Source organism: Dendropsophus ebraccatus, chromosome 14 (genome assembly GCF_027789765.1).
Source record: "Dendropsophus ebraccatus isolate aDenEbr1 chromosome 14, aDenEbr1.pat, whole genome shotgun sequence".
Taxonomy (NCBI): domain Eukaryota; kingdom Metazoa; phylum Chordata; class Amphibia; order Anura; family Hylidae; genus Dendropsophus; species Dendropsophus ebraccatus.
In genome coordinates this window covers 47,596,179-47,616,452 of record NC_091467.1, presented here as the reverse complement: position 1 = coordinate 47,616,452, position 20,274 = coordinate 47,596,179, and the positions used below count along the sequence as shown (strand labels likewise).

General features: G+C 45.6%; 1 pseudogene; it reads left to right on the top strand.

The window, feature by feature from the left end:
• Positions 1-17,483: 17,483 nt before the first annotated feature.
• LOC138772192 (ammonium transporter Rh type A pseudogene) lies at positions 17,484-19,320 on the top strand (annotated as a pseudogene).
• The last annotated feature ends 954 nt before the right edge of the window (positions 19,321-20,274 follow it).

Genomic DNA, 20,274 nt, shown 5'->3' with positions numbered 1-20,274 from the left:
CCATACCTATTAGCTGCTGTATGTCCTGCAGGATATGGTGGTATTCTTTTCAGTCTGACACAGTGCTCTCTGCTGACACCACAGTCCAGGACAGGAACTGTCCAGAGCCGGAAAGGTTTTCTATGGGGATTTGATACTGCTCAGGACAGTTCCTGTCACGGACTGTGGTGGCAGCAGAGAGCACTGTGTCAGGCTGGAAAAAATACACCACTTCCTTCCTATAACTTTCTCACACCAGTTGATTTGAAAAAAATTGGGTCTTCTTTTGCTGCAGTACCCCTTTAAGTGTATCAAACAGAAGCTGGTGTACACTGCCCATAGCAACCGATCACAGCTCAGCTCTCACCTGTGCTAAAATAAAACCTGAGCTGTGATCGGTTGCTATGAGCCGTTTACACCAGTCTCGGGCAGTCACGTGATGTCATTGTAAATAACATATTACAGCACCAGGGATATGTCAAGTGATGTCATCATGGATGAAAGGTTATAAAAGAAACTCCATGTCATGTGATATCATCACAGACAACCTGCGATAACACCAGGGACTTGTTATGTCATCAAAAATACACCAGCATCACATCATATGATGTCATCAAGGATAACATATTACAGCACCAGGGATATGTCAAGTGATGTCATCATGGATGAAAGGTTATAAAAGAAACATCATGTCATGTGATATCATCACAGACAACCTGCGATAACACCAGGGACTTGTTATGTCATGTCATCATAGATCATCAAAGATACACCAGCATCACATCATATGATGTCATCAAGGATAGCATATTATAGCACCAGGATAATGTCATGTGATGTCATCATAGATCACATGCTATAGCACCAGCATCACATCATATGAGGTCATCAAGGAAAACATGTTATAGCACCAGGATAACGTCATAGATGACATACTATAGTGCTGGGATCTAAACACTGCTCTTTACTCTTTGCTGATCAGCCCCTCTCACTGACAGTAGGAAACCCCAAATTTGTTCCTAATACACCTATCTCTCTTTCTCTGAAAACATGGCCTCACCCTGACAACGTCAACCCAACCCCCCCTTTGACCACCTAACCCCCTCTCCATCCGCCCAGCCTCCACCCCTCCTGCTAATTGAACATTTTATTTCCATTTCCAGTGTCGCCATGTCTCGTTACGAAAAGTTCAGCCATGTGTGGGCCGGCTCCACTGCGGCTGAATCCAGGGGGTGAGCTGGGGGGGCGCTCTGCCAAGACTGTATAACAAGCTAACCACGGAGCAGCCTTTATGTTACATGTGGAGATGGTGCGTGTCTCTGAGTGTGTCACAGCCTAGAGATGGAGAGAATACCCCCCCCAATTACACTCCACTCGCCGCAAACCCTGAATGGCAAATAAGTCTGCATCTGTTGACTCTTAAAAGCTGTATAAGCATTGGTCCCGCAGAACAAGACTGGTCCATTGAAGCCCTTGTTCTGGCTATAGAGGGAAGGGGGGTGGGGGTGATCAGAAATCACTGAGGCCCTTTGATACAGCATTTGCCTCCGGGTGCCTTGCCTCTTAAAAATTGAGCTTGAAGAGTAACCTAACCACAAGGGTGCCACAGAGCCGCTTCACACCAGACTTGCCGGATCCTCTCGCCGCTTATTCATTTTCATACATCTCTGGTTCTGATTCCTTTTATAAGTAAAATAAGTAAAAACAGACTTCAAGCTAATTGAAAGCAAACAGCAAAACACCAAAAAGAGATGAAAATTCAGTTTTAGGAGTCGAACAAAAACGCCCCCCCCCCCCCCTCCTCCCTCCAAAAAAAGAAAAAAGAGGAAAAAACGCATACACACCCCTCTGTCTGCTTTTGGGAAAGCCCCCTGAGGACACATGGAGGGGGGGATTCAGCAAATGACATTCATTTTGGCTTAAAATGAAATTCACATTATTGTTGCGGGAGAGGTGGAATCCGGACCATTTTCCTGTTCTCAATACTGGGATTTTTTTTTTTCGCTTTGTTTTGGTAACGGTTAAGGTTAACCCTTTCCTGCCTGACAGGAGGCAATCAGGGTAAACAACGCTATAGGTTAGAGAGCTTGAGGGGGATGAACAGGTTTATTTTATCTGCAATGTAAGAGACGGAAAAAGAAACATCAGACCGTATTACTCTTACTCTCATCATTGTGCCATATTTACACCATCATCTGTCCAATAACTGTATAACATATAGCAGCTGTACATATATAATAATATACCTAGGTTATACCAACATGCTCAATATCACTATATACAGGAGATGTATAACTTATACCAGCTGTACATATATAAATTATATACTAGAGATACCCAGGTTATACCAGCATGCTCCATATCACTATATACAGGAGATGTATAACTTATACCAGCTGTACATATATAATTATATAGAGGAGATACCCAGGTTATACCAGCATGCTCCATATCACTATATACAGGAGATGTATAACTTATACCAGCTGTACAAATATTACTATATACAGGAGATCCCCAGGTTATACCAGCATGCTCCATATCACTATATACAGGAGATGTATAACTTATACCAGCTGTACATATATTACTATATACTGGAGATACCCAGGTTATACCAGCATGCTCCATATCACTATATACAGGAGATGTTTTGGTAGGTTATCAAGTAGGCAATATTAAACCCAGCCTTTTATCCTGGCACCCTAGAAACCTGACTGGGTTTTGGTTTTCTCATGGCCGCCCGTCTCCACTATGTCACCTGTATGCACCCAGCTTCCTTGCGCTGCTTATCTTTGTAGTCATTCTGCTTCCGCCAGTGATTCTTCGCTGCCCAGACAAACATCAGATCTCACAGAGGGAATCTTGGCAGAGAGCTGATAAAACTGGGAGCTAAAGATTTAACCCAATCACTAGCAGCAGAAGAGGCCCCTGAATAAGATGTATAGTCAGGGCATACTCTCCTAGAGCAATGAGATACCATCCTAACGCTAAGAAATGTGGTGCTAGAGCGAAAAGGAAACTTCCTCCAAGAAGCATATTTTGAAAGAAATGTGGTGCTAGACCCCTAAAAAGTTGGTTTGTTGTACTTAGACCCAACAGACATGGTCCTAAAGTCAAGACATATGGTTCCAGATCCAACCAAAAAGAATTGTGGCCACAGACCTATGAGTTGTGTTTCTGTGGCCAAGATGCTTTTTCTAGAACTAAGCGATATGGTCCTAGATCCGAGAACCATAAGATGTGTCCTAAAGTCAAGAGATGAAATCCTACAAAGAAATACTATGCTAAAGTTCCAAGCGTTGAAAGACGTGGTTCTAGGGTCAATTGATAATGGTCCCAAAGTCAAGACACATGGTTTCAGATCCAACAGAAAAGAATTGTGGTCACAGACCCATGACTTGTGTTTCTGTGTCCAAGATGCTTTTTTCTAGAGCTAAGAGCCCTATTCCACGGGACGATTATGGTTCGGATTGAAGCGATAATCGTTCGGTTGAATAGCAGTTAACGATTAAATGACGAACGAGAAATCGTTGATCGCTTAATAAGACCTGGACCTATTTTTATCGTTGCTCGTTCGCAAATCGTTGGCATGGAATAAGATGTCGTTAGGTCGTTTGCAGTAGCTACGAACGCAATAGCGACGACAAGACAACTGCAAGAACGATCATAAGTAACGATCATCGGTCCATGTAAATGGGGGAACAATTCCAGGCTGTTCGCATTTGCAGTCGTTTGAGATCGTTTATCGTTAATGATTATGCGAATGATAATCATCCCGTGGAATAGGGCCCTAAGAGATACGGTCCTTCATCTGAGAACCATATAGTCAAGAGATGAAATCTGACAAAGAGATACTATGTTCTTGGTCCTGAAGTCAAGAGATCTGGTTCTATAGCAGAGACAAATGTTCTCAAGTTGTGTTCCTAGACTTACCCATGCTCCCACAGTGTCCTGATGACTTTACCGTGCACTTCCTGCTCCCCACAGCCGTCTGTGACACTTCTGGCCTAGTCTCTTCAGTGACAGGCCACTCAGTCCAGTGATTGGCCTTTAAGAGAATAATGGCCTCCTGACTCTTCACTGATTTGCTTTGTTAAGTACGTCTGGGGTAATTTGTCTTTTTTTGCTTTCTAGAAAAAAAATTAGTCAAAAGAGATCTCCTTCAGAAGAAGTAGGGATAAACCATTATACCAATATCACTGCTTAACTAGGAAGATGAACTGGTAGCCATATTGACTGTAACCTAAAAATAGACAGAACTAGTAAGTGAGTGAATACAATTTTATTGTATTAAACTACACAAAATGAGGCAACTATTTTAGGGGCAAATGCCCTTTAACTGATGATTCCATGGCTCTTCCAGTATATTGACTCAATCTTGTACTGTAGTAATAGTGATTCATGAAAAGCGGGTCATGCGGTCATATGTGAAAGCTGCGCAGGACTCCACAGGAAGTGATTCAATGACGCCAAGTAAAAATGAGTTGGTGACATTTCGAGGGACACATCACACTTTCTGTATTTTATCCAGGTTGCTCCAGCAAGAGCTGGCCAAGGTCTAGCGGCGAATCGGCATTCTCCACAAGGGTTAACTGGACTCATATCGGCCCGGGCAATACAATGCCCTCAGCTCCATGTTTTAATGTGCGGGAATCTGTACAAACAGGAAGCTCTCAGCCCTGCCATGAGTCGGGAAGTTGGAGATGGGAGCGAGAGGTCCAGAGAGGCGGAAGCTGACAGGAAATTCCCTTTGCTTATCTCTGGTCTGCAGGACTCGCTCAGCCTTCCACAATAACACACAGCTGGACAGCTTCCCAGCGGCCCTCCGCCAGTAAATGGGGGTGAGGGGAAGGGGGTAGGTGTATAGGAATATACAGTAGGACTAATGAGAGGATGGGATTACGGTATATGGGAGTACAGTACAACACCTATAGATGAGCAGTTTTTCCTTTACCTATACATCTATGGTATTTTTTGTATCACCCTATGGCACCTTTAAAATTGTTTTAGCCTCCATTTGTTATAAGAAGTTATGTCATTCTTAAAGGGGTAGTTAACCCAAAAAATTTCTTTCAGATCAAATGGTGCTAGAAAGTGTCAGAGATTTGTAATTTGCTTCTATTAAAAAAATCTCAAGTCTTCCAGTAATTATCAGCTGCTGTATGTCCTGCAGGAAGTGGTGTATTCTTTCCAATCTGGAGAGCAGGGGATGTTTTTTATAGGGGTTTGTTACTGCTCTGAACAGTTCCTGTCACAGACAGAGGTGGCAGCAGAGAGCACTGTGTCAGACTGGAGAGAATACACCACTTCCTGCAGGACATACAGAAGCTGGAAGACTGGAGATTTTTTAAAAGAAGCAAATTACAAATCTCTGGCACTTATCTGAAATAATTTTTTGTATTTGTATTCAAAAAAATACATCAGCCAGTGCAACATTTCTGTCTCATCCAGAGACCTTTCTCAAGAATGCTTGAGAAAGGTCTCTGGATGAGACAGAAACGTTGCACTGGCTGATGTATTTTTTTTGAATAAACACTAAAGATTTTTTTCACTTTATGGAAGTGCCGCAATTTCTTGAATTTATTTGAAGAGGAGACGTTAATCCAGCCTCCGTTGCCTGACACTCCAGCACCTTAAACTGGGACTGCACACCACTCCGAGATTTAGATAGATAGATAGAGAGATAGATATAGGAGATAGTTTTAGCGGTGCTTAAAGAGTAGAGTAGAGTAGAGAAGTTTCCGGGTTGTCCCAGTTACCTGCACTGCACAATAGTATACATAGGCCGTCAGTACTGGCTGCTTTGTCCTATCGAGGCTAGCTCCTCTTATTTCAGGATATTGCCCTGCTCTGTGTAGATGTGTTCTAGGCATGGGTCAGGGTTACCTCTCCCTTTTAAAGTGCTTAGCACTGCATACTAAATATGGTAGGAATAATAAAAGAACTGTTTGTCTTTGGTTGCATCTATACACACTTGTGTCTAGACTAGACTGACCTTGTTGTCCCCGACAGGGGTCCTGGCATCAGCCAGGCCCTGGCTTAACTACAGCAAAAACAGTGGTTTCTGTGTCTTTCCTCTCTGAGAATCTGGTAGGAACTGGACTGCACTTCCTCCACCAGTAACTCCTCCTACAGGGGCCTACAGTGTGCCTCTCTGTAAGTGGTGGGGCTGAGTGTGTGCAGAAGAAAGGAGAAAGATAATAGGCTAAAAAGAAAAGAGCATTGTTCTATTGGTCAGCTACAAACACATGGTATACATAAAACATTAACCCAACACTGACTTCAGCTGTGCAATGCATAGACATATAGAAAACACTGACACCTAGTGGCGAAACTTCCGAATACTTCATCACCACTTAACCTGAGAGAGAATGCTTTTTGACTGGTGCACAGGAGAGAGAAAAAAACACCCGTGGTGGGACAACACACTCCTCCATGTCGGCCATCTTATGGACAGACTAACTACAAAGCAGGGCAGCACAGACTGGAGAAGGGAAGTCTGATTTTAGATCTATGAGGTACAAAGAGAGATGCTGTCAGTAAGTGCTGTGAGTACACTTACTAATACTGTACACTGAGTAATTTTACTATAAAGTGGCCAACCCCTTTAATACATTTATTCTTACACATATGCAGTTTTAAACTGTTAATTCAAGGGTGGTACGAAGCTCTGCATCTCTCCAAGCATGTCCCTTTTAGAAAAGGGTTTATGCAGTTTATACTACTTTGGATATTGCCTGTATAGATGTAAAACTATACACCGACCAGTATCCTTGCATGCAGCTGTGATAGCCCCCAGGACGGAGTTTTCCCCTGTAGACTGCCCTAGTAGCCAGATTCCCACTGTACATAAGCCCCAGGGACCCAGGGAACAGTGTCCCCCACTATATAGGCCCCAGTAGTCAGTTTGCCATGTAAACTACAGTTTCCTCTGTAGATAGCCCCAATAGGCAGTTTCTACCATTATTCAAGCCCCCAGAAGGCAAATCCCATGTAGATAGCCCCCAGTACATTGCCCTCATTAGGCAGTTTTAGATTCCAGATAGATTCCAGCTGTAGATAGCCTTAAGTAGACAGTATTCCAGAGTATCTAGCCTCCAGTGGGTAAATTCCTCCTATAGATATCCCCCAGTACACAATTTCCCCAGTATATAGCCCCCAGTAGACAGTGTCCCCAGTATATAGGCCCGTAGTAGGCAAGGTCCCCAGTATATAGCCTCCAGGAAGTTTTCCCCTGTAACCCATTGCTAAGGGTACTATTACGCAGAACGATAATCGGCATAATAGGCCCGATTCGGCCGATTATCGCTCTGTGTAATAAATACAACGATCAGCTGATGACAACAATCATTGGCTGATCATTGATATAGGTAAGAACCTATATTTGTCGGGCGCTGACCGCGCACCACTACATGTGACAGCGGGCTCCTGCGGTCAGCTTTTCCCCGGGTCCCGGGCTTTAGCTTCAGGAGCAGCCCTGGAGCGTGGATAGGTAAAGTAAATAGTTTAAGCAAGGGCTGCAAGGACATTGTTAACAATGTCCTTGCAGCCCTTGTTAAAGGATTATCGGGCCGTGTAATAGGCCCAGTAAACAAGCGCCAATCTAACAGTTTTATGCTTGTTTACAGGTATTATCGGGCCCCCATCGGCCCCTGTAATACCACCCTAAGATTTAAAAAAAAAAAAGTAGGTCCCCTGCAGTCACCAGCTTACTTGCTTCCAGTGGCGTAGCTACAATGTAGGCAGACAAGGCAACTGCTATGGGGCCCGGGATCCCAGGGACCCTTAAAACTACTGGAAGATCTCACTTCTGATTATAGCCCATGCAGAGTGTCAGCAGTATATAGCAGCACAGATGCTCACTGGCTGTGCTCATTACCAGACGTCAGGGGACCTAAATGCTCTGGCTCTGTGTGTAAACGACCTGGTGACCTCTTCTCTTTCCCTATACCAGGGGTACTCAACAACTTTTAGTGAAGGTCCACTTACCGGGGTCTATTGTCAGGTGAAGGTCCGAGCTGAACATCAGTAGGAAACGTGTTTTGTTACTTTGTCACAAACGTTCAACTATTTATATACAGAATTGCTGCTTATTAGCGGGAAAATTGCCATTTTTTTCTCTCTCACCAGGCCTTTGATATTAGGTACAAAGGGGGTGAATCCCTGGGACATCCCCAGAGAGCGCGTATCAGCCGGGGGCCGGACCGACACTGCCCCCAGCCCCACAGGCGTACTGACATCTAAGGACAGTACGCCTATGGGGCGGGAGGCAGTGCGGTGGGAAGCGGGACGGACCGGATCCGGGGCGGTTAGGAGGTCTGACCAGGGGTCCGGTCAGCTGGCCTCCGTGGTCCGGGTTCGGACCGCGGTCCGCCAGTTGAGGACCCCTGCCCTATACTATCCCCTGCCCCACACTGACCTCACTTAGATAATGCGGTGAAAATTACCAGGCTTTTAAATTCTCAGACTCCCTTACATATCTAAAGAGATAAGAACGAAGTAGGGTTTTTTAAAGGTCCTGCTGCTCCTTGCTGCCAATGTTACTGAGCTGATTCAGTGGAGGAGAGTCAGGCAGGACTTATGGCCACATGATCTGATTTTCAATACATTTCTGTAAAAAAATTCTACATTTCTATATAATCAGAAGATGTGGACACATTCAATGTGAAGTCCTGATAATAGTAGATAGGAATAAGGATGTCTCAGCGCCTGGAGCAGGGGCATAACTAGGATTCATGGGGCCCCATAGCGAAACAAAGTATCCTAGTGTCTGGGGGGTGGTGTATGCCCCCCACCCCCGACGGGGCAGCTCCTCAGGGGAAGTGCTCTCATAACACCAGCACAGGGCCCGTAGCCGCTGCGTGGCCTGCCTCCACGGTAGCTATGCCACTGGCCTGTAGTCATATGCAAATTCCACAAAGCATCTCCCAGAGGCCATAATGTGAAGCAGGTAAGAAATATTATCATAGGGGGAGATTTATCAACATGGTGTAAACTGAAACTGGCTCAGTTGCCCCTAGCAACCAATCAGATTCCACCTTTTCCTTCCTCACAGACTCTTTGGAAAATGAAAGGTGGAATCTGATTGGTTGCTAGGGGCAACTGAGCCAGTCTCACTTTACACCATGTTTGATAAATCTCCCCCACTGTGTATAGGTAGTGTAATATACAATATATTAGTGCAAAAGACTTCCTGCATGTGTAGATGCACATACAGTTAATAGGGGCTCAAGAGGGATGGTTGAAACTGTGAAACTACCCCCTAATGTACACCCTGCTGTGCTCACATAATACCACACTATGGGGCTGAATTATATAACTCATAACAAATAGCTCTATACAGCGAATAAACTATGACATACATACATACATATATAACGGGCGGACACAGACTGCAAAGGGCCCCTGTGCAAAAAATGTATTTGGGCCCCCATAACCCATTGGTTTCTTCACCTTTCTGCCTTAAAAACGCACACATATGTACGGCCGGGTATCTGGTACATGTTTCCTGGTTTCTCGGAAGGGCCCTACAGCACAGATGCCAGGGCCTGCTAAAGGACTGTACTGCAGTCCTTGCAGGCCCCAGTGTGGAACTGGGGTACCTGTGGCCCACCAACAGAACTGATCAAGGGGGGCACCCAAATGAAGAACCCATCAGAAGCGACATGCAGACCTGGTCTCATCTTGGACTGATGTATCTGTGACCACAGCTGCCTGAATAACAATAACTACAACTCTCAGAATGCCTTACACTTATGAAGCTCTCAGAGAATGCTGGGAGTTGTAGTTTCCGAGAGGACAACCCCTTGAGTTCTCTGCTCATTTGTACTTCGAATCCCAGCACATCCTGAGGACTTCTGACTGCAGTAAATGCTGGGAGTTGTAGTGTTTGCAGCTGTTGTAAGTTGTACTTAAAGGGTTCTAGGTGCATTATACACTGGATGCTGTAAGGGGGATGAGAATATATAGCTCATATTGTGGAAGTGACCGAGCTAATAGGGGATAGAACAAATGGGCCCTTAATCACTGCTGGGGCAAAGGTGGGATACATGTACTGTATGTGGCTGCACAGGTGGGATACATGTACTGTATGTGGCTGCACAGGTGGGATACATGTACTGTATGTGGCTGCACAGGTGGGATACATGTACTGTATGTGGCTGCACAGGTGGGATAGATACATGTACTGTATGTGGCTGCCTAGGGGGGAGATGAAAGAGATTAACAACTATGCTGCAGGGGGAAGGGGGCACAGTTATTGGCTAAAAGGCATAAACTTACAATAAAACTTACAGCACCAGAGAGGTGCTTTCTATTACACAGTCCACCCTCTATCTTACAACTTCCAACTGGGAGAGCTGCTGCTGTTGCTCTTCTTCACAGTCCTGTCCCTGGCAGCCATAACCCTGCAGGATCCCTCCAGCCCATTATCACATGCTCTCTCCTCTCCTTCTCACACAAGGTATGCCGGACAGTGGAGTACAGGAAGGGGCGGGTCTGTCTTCACCTCCTCCCTCTCCGCTCCTCCTCATACAAGGTATGCCAGACAGTGAAGTACAGGAGGGGTGTCATCAGCAGCGTGCAGGAAGAGAGGAGAACCAGCCCCGACCGGGCACAGCATCCACTCACTAAAGGAGCTCCACAGGAGCATGGGGACCGCACTTCCCGGGTGCTGATGCCGCCTGGGGGGCCCACTACACACATGTGCCATGCTGAGCTGACACTTGAGGGGCCCGCAAGGCTCAGACTCTATATTGGCCTGGGCCCCTGTGCAAGAATTTAAAGGGGTTGCCCAGCCAAAACCTGTTATATAGATTTGTGATTTACTTCTATTAAAAAATCTCAAGTCTTCCCATACTTATCAGTTGCTGTATGTCCTGCAGGAAATGTTTTATTTTCAGTCTGACACAGTGCTCTCTGCTGACATCTCTGGCCAAGACAGGAACTGTCCAGAGCAGGAGAGGTTTTCTATGGTGATTTATAGAAAACTGAGACATAGTTCCTGTCTTGGACAGAGGTGGCAGCAGAGAGCACTGTGTCAGACTGAAAATAAAAAAACATTTCCTGCAGGACATACAGCAGCTGACTTGAGATTTTTTAATAGAAGTAATGTACAAATCTATATAACTTTCTGACAGCAGTTGATTTGAAAGAAAAAGATTTTCGCTGAACAACCCCTTTAACCTACTCTACCAGCTAGATACTATGTGACCCATAATGGCCACTATCATTGTGGAGGAGATTGGTTCAGAAAATGACATCATCCATCAGTTATATGTTGTCTTCTCCAGGGGTCACACTTATTGTACTTGTTTGCTTCATCTGGCATGTTGCCTCCGCTCCCTGAGGAGTAAGAAGGACCAACACCCGCCCTTGTCCTCCCCTCCAGGTGCAGCCTTTCAGCCTAACAGGTGCCTGGAGCTGCATGTTATTTACCTTCCTGTTGATGAAATTTACAATGGAGGGGGATGAGGGTAAACTGAATTCCCTTCCCCCACATCCTGCCCCTTCTCCGTGCATTAATTCCCGGGGGCACCTGATCTTACGATGAGGTCATTCTTGCTGCTGACCCAACTTCTTACATCCGACCTTGGTCTCTGCTCAAAACACATAAGTAAACAAAAAGGAAAAACAAAAACAATAATAATTATACCTAATAATACATGGACCGTCTTCTCAATTAACAGCAGCTTCTTCAGCAATTTTTTTTCCCCAATAAAATTTTATAAAAATGTTTGAATTTTACTTTTTAGGTAAGACAGACTAAAGCATCTATCTGGTTATCCAAGGGGTTTAAAGGGATATAGATAAAACACGTCTGAGGGATAGAAATAGGTCAAAATTTTGGTAACGTGTCAAAAATGCTCGGATTGGAAAGGGAAAATTTTGTATTTCAACATCACTGTTGTGCATTGAGAAACTATAGAAAAAAAAATATGGCATCTCAGAATTTGCCTCATTTAACTGGAAATGATTGAGCCCCATAGCAAGCTTTTGCTTGAACCGTCCCCCCCACCCCCGACCCGGAATGTTGCACCATTTAAAACAGGGATGGGGAACCTTGGCTCTCTAGACGTTGCAAAACTACAACTCCAATCATGGCCGGAAAGCCAAAGATTTAGCTTTGGCTGTCTGGGCATGATGAGAATTGTAGTTTTGCAACATCTGGAGGGCCAAAGGTTCTCACCCCTGATAAAAAAGGACCCTTATTCACATAGATAAGACAATTTTCCATGCAAGATAACACCGTATACACACATACATTAGTCAATCAGCTTGCAAATAACACTACTAAGAGCAAATATTGTCACCATACATATTACCACCATACTTTTGTTGACCAAATCCTGTATACCGAGACCAATAATACTAGTATAGAAGGTGCAAATATACAAAGACCAATAATACCGGTATAGAATATATTAAATATCACCTCCACACAATGATCATCACTATTACCACCATACTGTTACTGACCAAATCTAATCTAAGACCAATACCAACAGAGATATATATTACCACAACATTGATTACAGTGATTACAGTGCAGCTGCATCCAGTGACTCACAGGAAATATCTTCTCTGAATAAATAATGGGGCTTCTTCTCAGATTGTAGTTGTTAACTTTTCCTTTTCTTCTCCACCATCAGGTGTTCTCCCAGCCACAACTCACCCTAACAGAATCTTTCAGACCAGCCTCCACATTTCTATCCCCCCCCCTGTGCCTCCATATAGTAGTTAGGCTCCTTTGTCTCCATACAGTACTTAGAGCCTTCTGTGCCCCCCATATAGCAGTTAAGCCTCTCTATGCACCCATATAGTAATTAGGCCACTCCATCCCTCCATATACTAGTTAGACCCCTCTCTGCCCTCATATAGTAGTTAAGCCTCTCTGTGCACCTATATAGTAGTTAGGCCACTCTGTCTCTCCATATACTAGTTAGACCCCTCTCTGCCCTCATATAGTAGTTAAGCCTCTCTGTGCACCTATATAGTAGTTAGGCCACTCTGTCTCTCCATATACTAGTTAGACCCCTCTCTGCCCTCATATAGTAGTTAAGCCTCTCTGTGCATATATATTAACAATTATGCCCCCATATACCCAATTTCCCTAACCCCCCCCCCCCCCCACACACACACACACCTTGTAGCTAGCTGTAGGTAACCCCCAGTTTGCATGTGGGCATATCCCTGATAGTTAGCACTCTCCCACACCCAGCAGACATCCCCCTGTAGGCAACCCCTCCTGGTAGTTAATGCCCTCCCAGTATGTAGTATTCCCCAATGTAATAAGCATCCCACTGTAGGGAACAGGGCCGTTTCTAGGACCGGGCGGGCCGGTCCACCGCACGGGGCGCTGACAGCTAAGGGGGCGCCCAGCGGCGCCCGACACCGCCCAGCTCCTGCCCTGACCAAGTAATTGGCGCCCCCTCCGCCTCCCCTCTAGACCTCACTGATGTCCTCCAAGCCGCCGGTGCCCCCTCCCCCTCCGGACCTCACTGATGATCTCCTGCAAGCTGCCGGCGCCGGCCCCCTCTCCCCCTGCGCGGATCCTCCAGCAGGCCAGTGATGATGTCATCGGGCCTGCTAGAGGATCCATGCGGCAGCTGACAGGCGAGAGAGAAGAGAGGAGAGAGGAGAGGAGGGGAAGACCAGGGCCAGGATTAGGTGAGTATATTGGTTTGTTTTTGTTTTGTTTTCTTGTGTTGAGGCAGTGCAGGTCTCTTACTATGGGGGTAATGCAGGGTGTCCCCAATACTGTGCTCCTGTCCCCATATTCTATACTATACCCAGAGAGATATCACTGTGTTATCTGTGGTGTTACATAGGACTGCAGGCCACATCTATTACATTATCTGTACTCAGAGATATCACTGTGTTATCTGTGCTGTTACATAGGACTGCAGGTGACATCTACTACATTATCTGTACTCAGAGATATCACTGTGTTATCTTTGATGTTACATAGGACTGCAGATGACTACTACATTATCTGTACTCAGAGATATCACTGTGGTGTTACATAGGACTGCAGGCCACATCTATTACATTATCTGTACTCAGAGATATCACTGTGTTATCTGTGGTGTTACATAGGACTGCAGGTGACATCTACATTATCTGTACTCAGAGATATCACTGTGTTATCTGTGGTGTTACATGGGACTGCAGGGACATCTACTACATTATCTGTACTCAAAGATATCACTGTGTCATCTGTGGTGTTACATAGGACTGCAGGGGAAAGCTACTACATTATCTGTACTCAGAGAGTTATCACTGTGTTATCTGTGGTGTTACATAGGACTGCAGGTGACTACTACATTATCTGTACTCGGAGATATCACTGTCTTATCTGTGGTGTTACATAGGACTGCAGATATATCACTGTGTTATCTGTGGTGTTACATAGGACTGCAGGTGACTACTACATTATCTGTACTCGGAGATATCACTGTCTTATCTGTGGTGTTACATAGGACTGCAGATATATCACTGTGTTATCTGTGGTGTTACATAGGACTGCAGGTGACAGCTACTACATTATCTGTACTCAGAGATATCACTGTGTTATCTGTGGTGTTACATAGGACTGCAGGGGACATCTACTACATTATCTGTACTCAGAGTTATCACTGTGTTATCTGTGGTGTTCCATGGGACTGCAGGTCTCAGGGAGTTGAGCTCTGCTACATCTGCCACCCTGTAGTATATCTCTATCTCCTGATACTGTGGAGCGGCTTGTGCACAGACGTGACCCAGGGCCGTTTCTAGAGCCGGGCTGTTGGGGTAGTGTATCTGTTGGAATGGTGGCCAAGTGGGGTAGTGTGTGTGTGTGTGTGTGTGGGGGGGGGGGGGGGGGGGTCAGGTGGGATAGTGTGTGTAGGGGGGCCAGGTGGGATAGTGTGTGTAGGGGGGGTCAGGTGGGATAGTGTGTGTAGGGGGGGTCAGGTGGGATAGTGTGTGCAGGGGGGGGTCAGGTGGGATAGTGTGTGCAGGGGGGTCAGGTGGGATAGTGTGTGTAGGGGGGGGGGGGTCAGGTGGGATAGTGTGTGTAGGGGGGTCAGGTGGGATAGTGTGTGTAGGGTAGTCAGGTGGGATAGTGTGTGCAGGGGGGTCAGGTGGGATAGTGTGTGCAGGGGGGGGTTAGGTGGGATAGTGTGTGCAGGGGGGGTCAGGTGGGATAGTGTGTGTAGGGGGGGTCAGGTGGGATAGTGTGTGTAGGGGGGGTCAGGTGGGATAGTGTGTGCAGGGGGGGTCAGGTGGGATAGTGTGTGTAGGGGGGGTCAGGTGGGATAGTGTGTGTAGGGGGGGGTCAGGTGGGATAGTGTGTGTAGGGGGGTCAGGTGGGATAGTGTGTGTAGGGGGGTCAGGTGGGATAGTGTGTGTAGGGGGGTCAGGTGGGATAGTGTGTGTAGGTAGGACAGGTGGGATAGTGTGTGCAGGGGGGGTCAGGTGGGATAGTGTGTGCAGGGGGGTCAGGTGGGATAGTGTGTGCAGGGGGGTCAGGTGGGATAGTGTGTGCAGGGGGGTCAGGTGGGATAGTGTGTGTAGGGGGGTCAGGTGGGATAGTGTGTGTGTAGGTAGGACAGGTGGGATAGTGTGTGTAGGGGGGTCAGGTGGGATAGTGTGTGTAGGGGGGTCAGGTGGGATAGTGTGTGTAGGGGGGTCAGGTGGGATAGTGTGTGTAGGGAGGACAGGTGGGATAGTGTGTGTAGGGGGGTCAGGTGGGATAGTGTGTGTAGGGGGGTCAGGTGGGATAGTGTGTGTAGGGGGGTCAGGTGGGATAGTGTTTGTAGGGGGGTCAGGTGGGATAGTGTGTGTAGGGGGGGTCAGGTGGGATAGTGTGTGCAGGGGGGTCAGGTGAGATAGTGTGTGTAGGGGGGTCAGGTGGGATAGTGTGTGTAGGGGGGTCAGGTGGGATAGTGTGTGTAGGGAGGACAGGTGGGATAGTGTGTGTAGGGGGGGTCAGGTGGGATAGTGTGTGTAGGGAGGACAGGTGGGATAGTGTGTGTGTAGGGGGGTCAGGTGGGATAGTGTTTGAAGGGGGGGGGGGTCAGGTGGGATAATGTGTATAGGGGGGTTAGGTGGGGGTAGTGTGTGTGTGTGTGTGTGGGGGGGGTTATTGCAGGCAGAGGGGGGGAACTTTATTACTATGGTGGGTACAGCAGGCACATTATTACTATATAGGCACAGGGCACAGCAGTGGAGGTATTTTACTACGGAAAACACACAGCAGGAGACGTTATTACTATATGGCGGGTACAGCAGTAAGCATTATTACTATATTCTTCCTAGTAGCCTGAGTAATCTCCCCTTCCTTCCCAAGGGCTTTTATCAATATTCGCCCTGTTGTCAAAATGACCTAGAAACTGCCCTGGTAGGGAATCCCCTGTTAGCCCTCCTCCCAGGCTCAGGCACCAGAGCACTGAGAGAGGGAGAGATTGGCTTCTTGTCAATCACAGTGCCACCACACAAGCACCTGCTGTTTAAGAGACATTTACAGCACCTGGGAGGCCCACTTAGCCGCTGGGTGCTGCAAATGATGCAGGCTTAGGGGGCCTGACTATTGGAGGAGCGAGCCACTGGGCCCCCTTATGCGCTGGGTCCTGTAGCAGCCGATACGGCAGTTATGCCCCTGGTCTCACTGTGGCAGCTTACAAGGTACGTTCATGCGGCCCAGACTGGAAAGAGAAGGGTAGCTCTCACTACAGTAGAGCCTGCAAACAGGAAATTCTACATTCTCAAGGAACAGAAAATGTGACCCTATGGCAGATAAACCGGTTTAAATCACCTGTATCATAATAAATTATTTTAAAAGAACTCCAGATTCCACCTAGGACCCTGTATCATATTTCCCAAACTCTGAGTCTCCAGCTACTGAAAAACTACAACTCCCATAATGCACCAAGAACCTTTGCAACCTGTAGCTCTTCAGCTGTTAGAAAATGACAACTCTGGCCCTCAGGGCATAATGAAAATTATAGTTTTGCTTTCTTTTTGATGGCTCAGTAAACAACTGAGCAAACCCCACTGAAAGCTTAGTTCTCTCAACTTTCCATGGAATACTGTACAGGCTATGAGTTGCTACAATGTAGAAATCATACTGTAACCAGTAGACATGAAAACTTAAGGTGATGGCCGTTTTGTAAATTTTTGTTAATAACTTTAAGGGTATTTTCTTTTATGTGAACTCAGTGTCAGATATATATCGGTGTCAGACATATATTCTAATCCTGTACAATCCCTTTAAGAACTGTGATAAACTATCTGATATCTGAGCTCTGGAATAGTCCAATTTTAATCTGATTACTTTGCTTTTTGTACGCGTGTACTTCTGATGAGGCAATGCTTGGATACAGCCCGAGGCTCTGCTGCTCAGCAGTGCATTCAATGCCAAGGACTGAATGTAAACACAGCTTGTAACATGCTAATAAAAGGTAATATTTAAGCAGTGTATATTACCACTGCACAAAGGTTACCACGCTCAGAGTCGTAACCCTGTGATTGGACAGGACAGGCAGCCGGTGAGTGAGAAGAACCTCTGAGCTGTTATGCTCCAGAATTAAACCTGCAACAAGTTGCCGATGAACGAGGAACACGTCAAGATCTGCCATATGCATAATGTCCACTGTCTTCTCACCAAGTCTACGATGCCAGCTGCCCATCCTACTCATTCTGCTCCAAGGAGCCTTCATAGTCGTCTTTATTTTATTTTTCAGCTTTGAAGACCCACCCAGCCATATCAATTCTAACAATGTGACCACAACAGTAGAAGATAAGGATGACGTTCTAGGCACCATCTTTCCTTTCTTTAAGGATGTCCACATCATGTTGTTCGGTGGATTAGGTCTCATGCTGTCCTTTCTGAAACTTTACGGCTTTGGTGGGATTGCCATCAATTTTTTGATTGGCAATTTTGCCATTCAGTGGTCCATGGTTGTTCAAGGCTTCTTCTACCATTTCAGACATGGGATGATCCTCCTGAGGCTCAGTAATGTTCTTGAGGCAGAGTTTGCTGCCGTCACAGCTCTCATCTCGGCTGGTGCTGTATTGGGAAGGACCAGTCCAGTTCAGTTGCTTCTCCTTTCAGCCATGGAAATCCCCCTCTTTGTGGTCAATGACTGGCTGATCAACAAATACTTCCATATTATGGATGTAGGAGGCACGGTGGCCATCCACATCTTCTCATGTTATTTTGGCTTGGGAGTATCTCAAGTTCTGTACCAACCATCTCTTCGTAAAAGACACGCAAAAGAGGTCACAACCTCCAGTTCTGATCTTTTGTCCTTTCTGGGGACCATCTTTCTTTGGATCTTCTGGCCAAGCTTCAATTCTGTCTTGGCCAAGACTAGAAAAGCTCAACACCAGGCCATTGTGAATACATTCCTTGCCTTGAGTTCAGGGACAATCACTACTTTTGCCATGTCTAGCCTGATGGAAAAAAAAGGCCGGATAAGCCTAGTGCATCTCCAGAACGCCACCTTAGCTGGAGGAGTCGCTGTTGGGATTTCAGCAGACTTTATCAGCCCAGGAGGAGCAGTTAGCATTGGGTGTTTAGCCTCCATGGCTTGCGCTCTAGGCTTTCAATATTTAAGTCCTTTCTTAGCCCAGAAGATGAAGGTGCAAGACCAATGTGGAATCCATAACCTGCATGGCCTGCCGGGAATCATTGGCACAGTTGGAAGCATTGTGGTCATATTGCTTGGACCTGCTAATACTAATGGGTTGAGTCTACATGAAATTCTCTACAATGATATGGAGGGACAACAGGCTGTCTTAGAACTTTTCGGAAACAGGAAGACCTGGACGGCACAGGGCCAGGCTCTGCAGCAGGCTGTGGCCCTTGGAGTAACCTTTGGGATATCACTACTTGGTGGTTATATAACAGGATTATTGATGAGATTGCCTTGTTTCATGCATCCCTCTAAGGACAACTTTTTTGATGACCAGTTGTATTTCCAAGTCCCTGAAGATACAGGAGGAAAATGGATTTCAACCGATGAACTTCAGAAACACTTGCTGGTCCCACTAAAGCATATATGATATCCTGACCATATCTACTGCCATCCTGCCGCTCACCCTTATAGTTAATACATATGAATCCCAACATCTCAAATTTGCTTTTATAGAATTATTAGAGCACCCTAGGAATCTGAGATGTTAATGCAGCACGATCTACCACCATAGCTTTAAGCTCCTAGACTTTTGCAGGTATGACTTAATAAGTCTTGATACAATCTTGGGTTCATTTCTGACTCTTGAATCACCGCGAATATACAAATGTTTATCATTTTGGTGTATAGCATGCAATTGTACATAAAAGCATCTTTGTTATTTGTCGTCATGACCCAATTTCACCTGGCTTGTTCCATAACTTGTGGAAATATTTGCATGGAAACGATCTACAAGCTGCATACATGAACAGTAGTAAGCAAGCTTGTAGATAGTTTCCTTGCAGAAACAGATTTGTGCAGAATAGTGGACTACATAGTTAATGTTGGGCTACAATTGAGAAAAGGTGTATGTACTGTGTATGTGTATGTGTATGTACAGCAGGTGTATGCACTGTATGTGTGTTTTAAATATTATGTATCTCATATCATTAAGACTCCAACATTTAACAGTAACGTACAGAGAGTAATAGCCAACACTTCCCCAATAGGGCTCACTATATAATTCCCCTATAGGGAAAAAATATAGATAGATATTTTCTAGGAAGTAATCAATCATGTTACTCAAATGTTATATTAGATCACGATTGTCCATCTCTGCTTTGGACAATACTTTTTTTCTAGAAGGTTCAATTGACAGTAAGGGCCCTATTCCACTGGACGATTATCGTTCAGAAATTCGTTAAATCGTTCGGATTGAAGTGATAATTGTTCAGTTGAATAGCAGTTAATGATTAAATGACGAACGAGAAATCGCTGATCACTTAATAAGACCTGGACCTACTTTTATCATTGCTTGTTCGCAAATCGCTCGCATGGAATAAGATGTCGTTCAGTTGTTTGCAGTAGCTACAAACGCAATAACGACAACAGGACAACCGCAAGAACGATAATGAACGATCATCGTTCCATGTAAATGGGTGAACGATTTCAGGTCGTTCATAATAGCGGTCGTTTTAAATCGTTTATTGTTAACGAATATGCAAACGATAATTGTCCTGTGTAATAGGGCCCTAAGCCGTATTCTATGGTGGACTTGGAAGTAAGTGTTTAGCTTTTCTGCAGAACCAGCACAGGGGAAATTAAGGATTAGTGTTTAGTAACATCAATGATTTGT